We start from the raw sequence: 10938 nt of genomic DNA on the forward strand, positions 1-10938 counted from the left end.
GCCCGACAGCACCCCCTGCTGTCAGCATCCTGCAAATCCATGTGTACAACCTGAGAAAGGTCCTGGAGTACCCCCTTGAGGACAAAGCGTGGAACAGCACTTTGGTCGCTTGTTTAAAGTCAGACGTCTGTGTGCAGATCCTGTGAAATCTCCGCAGCTGTGATTTAATCAGCCCTGCAAAGGTGTGTTTGGGGTGATGGCTGCTCATTTGTAGGAGGGCGTGGGTATCTGGGTCTTTAAAATAAACTTTGATGTCTAAATGTTTGTCTGTGTCAAACTTAGGTCCTTTAAATGTTGTGGTGTCCAGAAAATTAACCAAATTATTGTCAACTGTGGCTTTAAGTTTTATAGAAGGATTATGTTGATTGAGGGTGTTTAAAAAGGTTTGAAATTCTTCCTCAGAGTGGGTCCAAACATCCCAAATTTCGTCCGAATATCTGTAATAATGAAGAGGTTTTTTGTTGCATGTTTGCAGGGCTGTTGTTTCCCATGATGCCATGAAGATATATGCATATGCTGGGGCAAATTTCTTCCCCATGGCTGTGCCTTTAACCTGCAGGTAATAATTTTCGTCAAATTCAAAGTCATTTTTTGTCAGATTAATTTCTAAAAGTTGTAAAAATTTTCTTTCACAGCTTGGATGCCTTCACGGGTGTCTATATTAGTTAATATTATTATATTGTAGGGTTAGGGTTATACACAAGACTGTATAACTTCACCATACATTGTCCAATCTGTCCCAAATTTCTCACACATGATGAGGGGCCAGCCCTGACCACACCCACATGTCAATATTGACACACAGTCGTAGCGCCCCCTGCTGGCAACAGCAAGTAACATGTTTTACACCTACCCCGAGCACAGTGGTAGGAGACACGCAATTTGGTACGCATAGGGACTGAGCCCACAGTGCCGCGCCCGACGCAGTCTCCCCCGATGGCTCCACTCCATCTATTGTCATCCTGAATTTTCACCACTAGGTGGCGCTATAATAAAGGAAAGTGCGTTTTGACTAATAACTCCCACATACTTTATCGCACATTCAAAAACCTTATATCCACGCGTTCACTGAGTAGTGCTGAATCTCATTATATAGGCCGCGCCCATTTTTGCAAATTCGCGAAATGTCGTAAACCTACTTTTTCGAACTCCTCCTAGACTTTTCACACAGCATCTATGGACCCTCATAACAAAAAGTTATTAAAAGAATTTTGATAACCCAAAGAATACTCAAGTTTTTAAATAACAACTTCCTGCGCTGGCGCTATTATCATTACAAAACACGAAGTGTTGCATATCTCCATATTGGTGTGTCTGAATGACATGAAACTCAAGGTCCTACTTCCCCATGAGCCCCTGAGGCTCTCTGCAAAAATTTTGGCTGATGACCACTAGGTGGCGCTTTTTAAATTGAAGTATTTTATATCTCCAAATCAGTTGGTCGGATTAACACCAAACTTGATATACTTATTGTCAATGCCCTCCTGAGGATAACCCTTTAAGGTTTTATTGATCGGCCCATAGGTGGCACTGTGGTGGCAGTCTAATTTCATATTTGGTACCTTGGCCACACTATAACACTTAAGGCAATGAAATTCATAGGGGTGATATAGACTGGCCTCTGTAATGCACAAACCCCGACGGCAGCATGCCCCGACACGCATGTACTGCGAGGGCCCGTTCAGTACTGCTTGCAGTCCTAGTTTATTTTGTTCTGTGTGTCGATTATGTGTGTAGGTGTCCAGTAAAGAGCTGGGTCTTCAGCCTCTTTTTGAAAATTGAGAGGGATTCAGCAGATCATATGGAGTTTGGAAGGTCGTTCCACTACCGGGACATTACAGAGGAGAAGAGTCTGGTTAAAGACGTAGAGCCCTTCAGCGGCGGAGGAGCCAGGTGCCTTTCACTTGAAGATTGTAGCAGGCGGGAGGGTTTGTGGACCTGAACAAGGGAGTTCAGATATGCAGAAGCTGTACCTGTTGCTGTCTTGTAAGCAAGAGACAAGGCTTTGAATTTGATGTGGGCTGTGACCAGGAGCCAGTGCAGAGAGATGAGTAAATGAATGACCCTTACTTGACCCCACATATATCTTTACATTTCACCAGTGTAAACAGGCTCAGGCTCATTGAACAACACAGGCACAGTCTACTCTGCAGAATGATGTCATATGGCAAAAATAGCATGTTGTCAATATTTTAGAGAACACCAAAACATCACATCATGTTTCCAGGGAGTTTATGTCTTATTAAGAGGAGCCGAGCTCACCCTGGTTCCCCAGTAGTTTGCCCCCTGCGGCGTTGGTTCAGACAAAGCTAGCTAAAATCAAGCACTCAAAGCGCTCTGATTGTATTGGATGTTTCCCTAAAGCGCCCATTGCTGTGGCTGATTGTTTGTTTGGTCCCTACAGATGTGATGTGTGCAGTGTTGTGTTACATCTTGCAGAATAGGAACCATGCAGCGGAGCCTCAATTGGGCAAGGGGGAGACTTGTCAGTGAAGCAGCTGCAGATGTAGTCTTTCAGCAAACCAAACAATTCGTCAGCATGCACAACAAGGTAAGCCATGGTGCATTGTGGGATTTCCTTGTATGCCTTTTGGTGACTGAGTGGTGGATGAAGTTGTTGTTAAGGAGCCTTTTGGTCTCCTAACAGTCACACAATTATTTTTTGTGGTTTTCTGATTGAATGACCACAGCTACAAATAGTTTCCCTCACATTTGAGTAATTCTGCAGATAAATGAGACATTACAAAAGACAAATTGGATTACTGGCTGACTTCCATTACTCACTTGACCAGCTTGATCATGAACTATAGCTCAGAAGTATTGTGTGGCTTTTCATCAAGAAGTTATGGCTTTTGTCATTTTCTTCTACCCCAGCTGAAACACAGCTGGGAGCACAGTGGCCTCAATATTTCTGTTGTATTATGGGAATATGATTTAAGGTTTTCAAATAACAAACATTTCTTTTCTTATTTTTGCAGTTGTTGTTTTTCTTTCAGACACTTTGGGCTATCTTGTTCTGCTTCATACACAGAAATATTAGATGGTATGTTTAGGGATCTGGTTTGGAGAAACAATCAGCTTGAGCGAGTCCAGTAATGAGCGAAGGGTATCTGCATGCAGAGAAGAAGACTGAGGGAGAGTCTGGTGATCAACCCATAAGCTGCTGTCATTCATCTTATGTCCATTAATCCATAATATGGTGTTTTTCTGTCATTTCTGGCCATGTTATGCTCTAATATGTATCAACAGAGTATAATTGACCCATTTTTATTATTTTTAGGCACTTTAGAAGGTCGTTTTTGGACATTCCATAATATGGTATTTTTACTCTATTTGTGGACAAACTATAATACTACATGTATCAACAGATTATAGTTGGGCCATTTCTAGCATTTTAGGCATTTTAAAATTGGAACATTTTTGACAAAAATCAACTTTTTTGAGGGGGTCATTTTTGGACATCCCATAATATGGTGTTTTCTGTCATTTCTGGGCATGTTATGCTCTATTATGTATCAACAGAGTATAATTGACCCATTTAAAAAATATATTTTTAGGCATTTTAAAATTTGACTATTTTTGACAAAAATTGACATACTATAGTATGACTTTTTCCTCTGTTTCCTTATTGTTTTTAAAGATTGCAACTGTTTTCCTTTTAGTTTTTTGCCACCAGTCTGTGCATGCAACTGCCAGAGATGTAGCCCTGACGTAGACTACAAATTGGTCTGTAGTACATTGATCATGGTAGTAGTATAATACATGCAAAAATATAAAACAAACAACATTATAGTAAGTCCAAAAATCGAAGGAGAAAACACCAGAGGATGTTTGAAAAATGTCAAAATTTGGTCATAATGTTGTTTGTCCCAAAATGCCTAAAAATGCTTTTGAATAGCAAGTTGATCGTCATAATAATTATTATATGTGCAAAAATATGAAAAAAACCAACCACATTAAAGTACGTCCGAAAATTTAAGAAAAAAATGCCATAGTAGGCCTATGTCGAAAAAATGTGAAAAATTGGTCATTCAGTTGTTAGTCCAAAAACACCCCAAAATGCTTTGGAATAGCACATTGATCATGGTAGCAGTATAATATGTGCAAAAATATGAAAAAAAACAACAACAACAACAACAACATTATTGTAAGTCCAAAAATTGAAGAAAAAAAAGCCCACATGGTGTAGTATGTTGAAAAAATTTGAAAAATTGGTCATTCTGTTTTTTTGTCCAAAAATGCCTAAAAATGCTGTAGAATACCACATTGATCATGGTTATAGTAAAATATGGCCACAAATATGAAGAAAAAAAAACAACAACATTATAGTAAGTCCAAAAATTAAAGAAAAAAATGCATATACTGTCATAGATGCCTAAAATTATTTTAGAATAGAAAGTTGATCATGGTAGTAGTATAATACATGCACAGCTATAAAATAAACAATGTCATTATAGCATGTCCAAAAATGGTCATACTGTTGTTTGTCCAATAATGCAAAAAGCTTAAGAGTAGTACACTGATCCTGGTAATAGTATGTCCAAAAAGATTGGAAAAAATCCCCAAAACGCCATAGTGTAATATGTCCAATAATGTAAAAAAAAAAAAAAAAAGAAGCCATACAATACTATGTCCAAAAACATAGTATGTACTGCACTGCCAGACTCTGCACGACAACACAGAGTGGGTCTCGTCAGCAGTGACTCTGCATACAGGAGGCAGATGGAGCAGCTCGTGGTGTAAGCCTCTCTGTGTAGAGGGCCAGCAACATGAAGTTCCTGGGAGTTCACTTAGCTGATGACCTGACCTCCACCGTCAACACCACAGCTGTCTGGAAAGAGGGACAGGAGCATCTGCTGCAGATCCAACAGGAGGCTGAACAGCTTCTTTTTCACCAGCTGTACGGATGGTGAATGGACTGTGTCCCTACACACACACACTAAACACCAGCACAGGAACAGGAAACAGCACCTTACCCACAGACAGTAATGCACTTTACATGGTCACAGAGGCACATGTCCTCTGCTGCTTACTATTTTGTTTTTATTGTGTCAATATAACATAGTTAATCAGGTATTAGTGATTCCACTTGCCATCTCTAAAAACCCACAGGTATTGAACGCAGCACCCCTGGGGTTAGTGTCGAGCACCCCGGGGGCAGCTGCATTCAGACCTTGTGGGGTAACGGTAAGGTGACGGGCTATGAGCTCCTCTTTTTTCTTTAATATATTAATTTAATTTCACTTTATTTTAGTAGAAACTTAACGTGTCTTTTAATTTTATATTTTTCAGAGGGATGCACCTGTTTTTATTTTATCAGTTTCAGAATAAATGGCTGGATGCCAACTAGATGTCCTGGTCTCAATAAATATCACACAACGCAGAAAGAGTACTAAGCCGCTACATCAGCTCTTCTACTTAACCGTGTATCTGGAATGTTTTTAAGTTTTTATTTTAATTTTAAATATGTATTACTGTCTTGTAATGCACTGGTTTGAGCTGCGGAGAAACTGTATTTTCTTTCTCTTGTGTAAAAAAATGACAATAAAATGAATCTTAAATGTTATTAAAAATATCCTAGTATAGTATGGCATAAAAATATACTAAAAAGGTCACATACCACAAAAGGTTGAGTCCTTGTCGCAGTGGACATGGGTTCGAATCCAGCCCGAGGTCCCTTTGCTGCATGTCTTCCGCTCGGTCTCTCTCTTCCATTCTCTGTCTCTATTAGTTTAGAATGGCATAAACATATCATTTAAAAAAAGTCCAGTATAGTATGCCATAAAATATATAAAAAGTATGATCATAAATATATATTTTTAAAAAGTCACAGTTTATAAAAATGTCATAAAAATGCCATAGTGTAGTATGTCACAAAAATGTCATGAAAAAATATAAAGTATGGAATAAAAATATAATTAAAAATGTCACAGTATATTGTGCCATTTAAAGTATATTTTAGATGGCAGGGATTCTTAAAGTTTGACAGAATGTCAGTTTAGGGAGTCACAACTATGACTGAGGGACACACAGAACAAAATGCAGTCATAAGTTGTCCACAAAAGACATTGGTGTTCTCGTCCCCACGTCCATGGGTAATCTCCATCCAAATGTAAACACAAAACCACAACTGAAGAGATCTCAAACTACATGTTTGCCCATTAGTTGAAGAAGAAGAAGTAGAAGAAAACATGGTGCATTGCTCCCTCAGTAGCGCCACCTGCTGCCTCTGTTCAGAGGTGTGATTACTCCAAGGCATCTGGCAACAGTACCACATTTTATGAATATCCCCAGACTTTTCACGGCCTGTTAGAGATTCTGTTAACAAGGTTATAACCAGCACTATTTTGGGCACATCCGCCTGCAATGTCACCTCATTTGTGACACATCACAAATTAGACACAACAACTCAGTTTTCTGAAAATCATCCTGAATAGAGCTTTAGAAAAACTCACAGAGATGTTTTTAAGGATTTCACAAAGGTCAGCTAAATGGGCTCCTGTACATGGGTTGTTTTTAGTTCATGTTTGTGTTATATGTAGGCCGAACACTTTCTAGCCACTTTACTGCAATTACTGAATTTGTAGCCTAGTATTGCAGGCACATCAGTAAGTTATCCAATATCTGTATTTCTGTGGAGATCTGTTAGTATCACATTTTTTTCTGAATTTATAGCAGCTCCTTATCTCAAAACCTAAAATGAATACAATCTAGGTTAAAAGTAGCAAACAACAAGCAAATAGTATCATTTTATATAAGCTTATCTCAACTCCTCTAAGACTTTGTGAATCGTTTGTAAGTGGACATCAAGTCCCCAAGATGACTTTGATAATTGCTAGTTGCTGTAGAGGATTCAGGGGGGGTTTTGAGGTTTTGATTCCTCACACAGACCTTGATCTAATGCAACACTCAGCCCTCTCCAAAGCTGATCTAGGCCACACTACTAAGCAGCCAACTCTGCCATTGTGAATCGTGGCCCTTTAAAAATGCATGTTCGCTCTTGGCTCTGTATCTTTAATGAGGTGTGTCTGAAATATTTGATAGCCTTGTGCTCATTTGAAAAACAAATACGTTTATTTTCATTAATATTTGATACGGAAATGAATATATGTAAAACACATACATTAATTTGTCTGTTTTGATCAATTGTCTCTGTCTAATGCAGAGCGAGGATTTCCGCACAGTAACTCCCCACAGGCTACACTGGTGCATATCATTCTCTGGTGCTTCAGAGCAAAACCATTTAATTTTCAAAGTGGGATTTAGCATCTTTTAAGACTGTGCACACTCAACGAAATTATCACTTTTCACTCAGCATTCAAGCACATTTGTTAAATGGATGTTTTCCCATTAGAAATTGTCGCCTGAATGATAAATGAATAGGGATGTAAAAATCACAAATGTAGCACTGCAGATAATAACGGTGACAACTGAGAACTGGTTCTGCCTCGAGGGCACATGCTGGGTATTCTACTGGTGGTAAGAAATACACAACCACTCAGATGACAGTTATCTTTCATATTACATATAAAGGTGAGACACTACAGGCAAAAACTTTTTTCAGGCACTGGTCAATTTTGAGATTTGGGGCTATTTTGCTTCCATAACATGTCTTCTTTCACACTGGTGAAAATATTCAAAATACACATTAACCCATAAGAGCCCAGACCCAGTTGTCCTTAAAGGACATGTTCTATAAGTGGACCACATAGAACACATTTCTGTTGTTTAAAAAAAAAAAAAAAAAATACTACCCATAAATGTTAAAGATCTGTGATGTGACATATATATGTTACAATGGGCTTTTATGGCATTTATGTTTATAATATTTATTTTAAAATAAAATAAAAACTAGACACATTTTCTGCTTACAGAGACACAAATTTGCCTTTTTCTTTTGTATCTCCACAACATTTATCAAAATTGTGACTTTAATTTGTTTAGGAAATATGGTCAGAACAAGTTAATGAGTTAAGGTGAAGCATAAAGCTGAATATGGGAGATTCTAGAAGACTTAAAATGTTTCTTACACCCGTGTCACCGTGGGTTCTTATGGGTTAAGGTGTACTATTTTTCTATTTGCACCTGAAGATTTCGACTGTGGAGGCTTCATAGTCTATATTCTTTCCCCAGTCTTTCAAAAAGTTTACCTTGCACAGCAGCTGGAATCTTAGGATATCACAAGACTATGCAAGAATCACCTGACCAAGTAAAGCTTTTGAACTGGAGGTTCTGACCAATCAATCTCCTGTGAGGAGCTACTGGCAGCTACATCTTTGCGACAATATTGTCTTACATTACAGAAGGACTTCTTTTCACAAGCGGTGGCGTCTCCCCCTGCTGGCCGTTAAAAAGAATGGAGGTTTAGGACACTTCCACGTTGGCCTCACTGTTCAGGCCCAGAAGTTGCTGCTGGTTTATTTCTTATGGTGTGTGTCAGAAATCTTCAGTAACGCTACACCAAATACATACATTTTCCAGTTTAATTCTGTGTTCTGAAGGTTCTTACCAGAGGTTTTTTTTCATATATAACATAAATCATAGCCTGAATTATAGAACATTTTATTCCTAAAATTCATGGCTTATTTTTATGACAGCATTTTCTAATGGAGTAGAAGAAAGATCAAAAAGAGCATGATCTAGGCAAACAGTTAATATGAGCAGCTGGTAAAATAATCAAAATAACAATACACATTAATTGCTGTGGGTATAAAGGATTCTGTAACATTTATATTCCACAGTTGCATCTATTGTAACAATTTTGATTTGATGATTATTAATGCATCAAGAGATCTTGAGGTTTTTGGTTTAGGTATCTTAAAAAGAGCTTAAATTCAACTCTTAAAACGATGTACAAACAAATGTAAGTAATCAACTGAAGAAATCTCGTAGTTATTATTTTTTACCCTGTTGAAAAGATTATTAAAAATCTTAAGCATCAGTTGTAAAATTATGAAACCTGTGAATCCACTTCTTTTGTGATTACTCCAAGGCTTCCGGCAAAAGAGCCACATTTTATGAATATCCCCAGATATATTACGCCCTATTAGAGATTCTGTTAACAAGGTTATAACCATCATTATTTTGGGCACATCTGCCTGTAATGTGACCTCATTTGTGACACATCACAAAGTAGACACACCAACTCAGTTTTCTGAAAATCATCATGAATAGAGCTTTACAAAAACTCACAGAAATGTTTTTAAGGGTTTCACAAAGGTCACATAAATGTGTATGTTGGCTAAATGAGCTCCTGTACATGTAAACGTCTGGCTTGGGTTGTTTTTCTAGCCATCTTACTGCATGAATTTGTTGCCTCGTATTGCTGGCACATCAGTTTAATTTATCCAATATTTGATATCTGTGGAGATCTCTTAGTATTATAGTATTTTTCTGAATCTATACACATCAACTTCCTGTTTCCACAGCCAAACACACAAGGGCTCGAAGACTTTAAACCTGTGTAATAACTTCCCTCTCCACTAGATGGAGATGTAGACCTATGTGATCAGTGCAGTAATACATGTTATGGCCACTAGAGAGCAGTGCAAACACACCGGTCCCTCAGAAGCTCCTGATGGCTGCAGTGTTGAGGAGTGTGATGTATTCTCTCTGGCAGCACCTTGGACAGCGCCAATCTGGTGAGTCATACTGCCACTGTATTCAGGATGTTTGGATTCAGCAGCAGAGGCCGTGCAGTAATTAATAACCACATATTTACTGTTTGTGGGACAAGCAAAGGGCTAGAAAATGGAGGTTGTTTAACTTCCCTGTAACTCACTCTTCCAGTGAGGAGAGCCTGCAACACGAAAAAGGTGTTTTTTTAATTGTAGCATTGGAAGCTGATTTCAGCTTGACTTGGCATGTGGAAATATTTTTTTTTATTATTATTATTTTTTTTTTTTTTACAAAAACAGCCTATTTCTTTCAAACTCTTACCCTGAGATGACAGCAAATGTAATGTTGTTTGTTTATATCAGAAATGGTTGACATAGCCCTCAGATGTCTTGCCAGAATAACATGGATGTTTATTGAAAAAGAGCCGAGGACAGGGAATCGCATATTTTAAAAGCTGCTTTTATGCGGCGCAGTCTTTTTGGCATAGAGCAGCTTTATGTTGCTGAATTTTATTGTGCAGTGTTTCTGCCCTTGGCTCCGTCGCAGGGAGCCCAGCCAGTGTTGATGAGTGTGAGTGGATGGTGAATGACAGGCCAAGACACTGCCAGTCAATCAGCAGGGTTGTCTGGCCCCTCTCCTTAGCTCTCTAGGGGATGAGATATGTGTCATCCTCCCATGAGGCATCCCACCACGGCGCTGCCTCCATCCTCCCTCCACTGTGCCAAGTCCTCCCCGCCCTACTCTGCTTCTCCGTGCTAGTTTGTCTACACTATTCATCCCCTCTGGCTTATCTCTATGGAAGTGTCTCCCCCTCTATTCTACCTCCTTCTTCCCATCTTCTTTCACCTGTTTGCTTATCAGCCGCTCTCATGTTCAACTCCAGCTGCTTCTTCCAATCTTCCCTTTTTTTCCTGTGGATATGCAGCTCTGCAGTGCCTAGCAGCTTCGGCAGCACATGAGTGGTTTGTGGCTGCTGTTTAGCCGGCTGATCTTCATCTTATTTGCTCACTGAAGATGAAATAGTTATAAAGAGCAGAGGCATTTTTCCTCTCTTAATGCACTCGTCAGCAGCCATATCAATAGCCCCAAAGCAGCCATGAAAGGCCAATCTATCCTGACACAGCATGCGTTAAGTGGCTGGTTTAACAAGCACCTCTGCTAATTAGCTGTGTATGAGCTCTCTATTCATTAGCAGTAAGGGTCACATCATTCCAGTAGGCAGGTGTGTGCATTCCTTTATTTTTTAATCTTGGTTGTCTCTTATTTCCTGTCAAACTTTATCTCTGTTGCTCTCTGTGATTTTGCTGTACTGGGCATTTT

This window comes from Centropristis striata, chromosome 14 (genome assembly GCF_030273125.1).
Source record: "Centropristis striata isolate RG_2023a ecotype Rhode Island chromosome 14, C.striata_1.0, whole genome shotgun sequence".
Taxonomy (NCBI): domain Eukaryota; kingdom Metazoa; phylum Chordata; class Actinopteri; order Perciformes; family Serranidae; genus Centropristis; species Centropristis striata.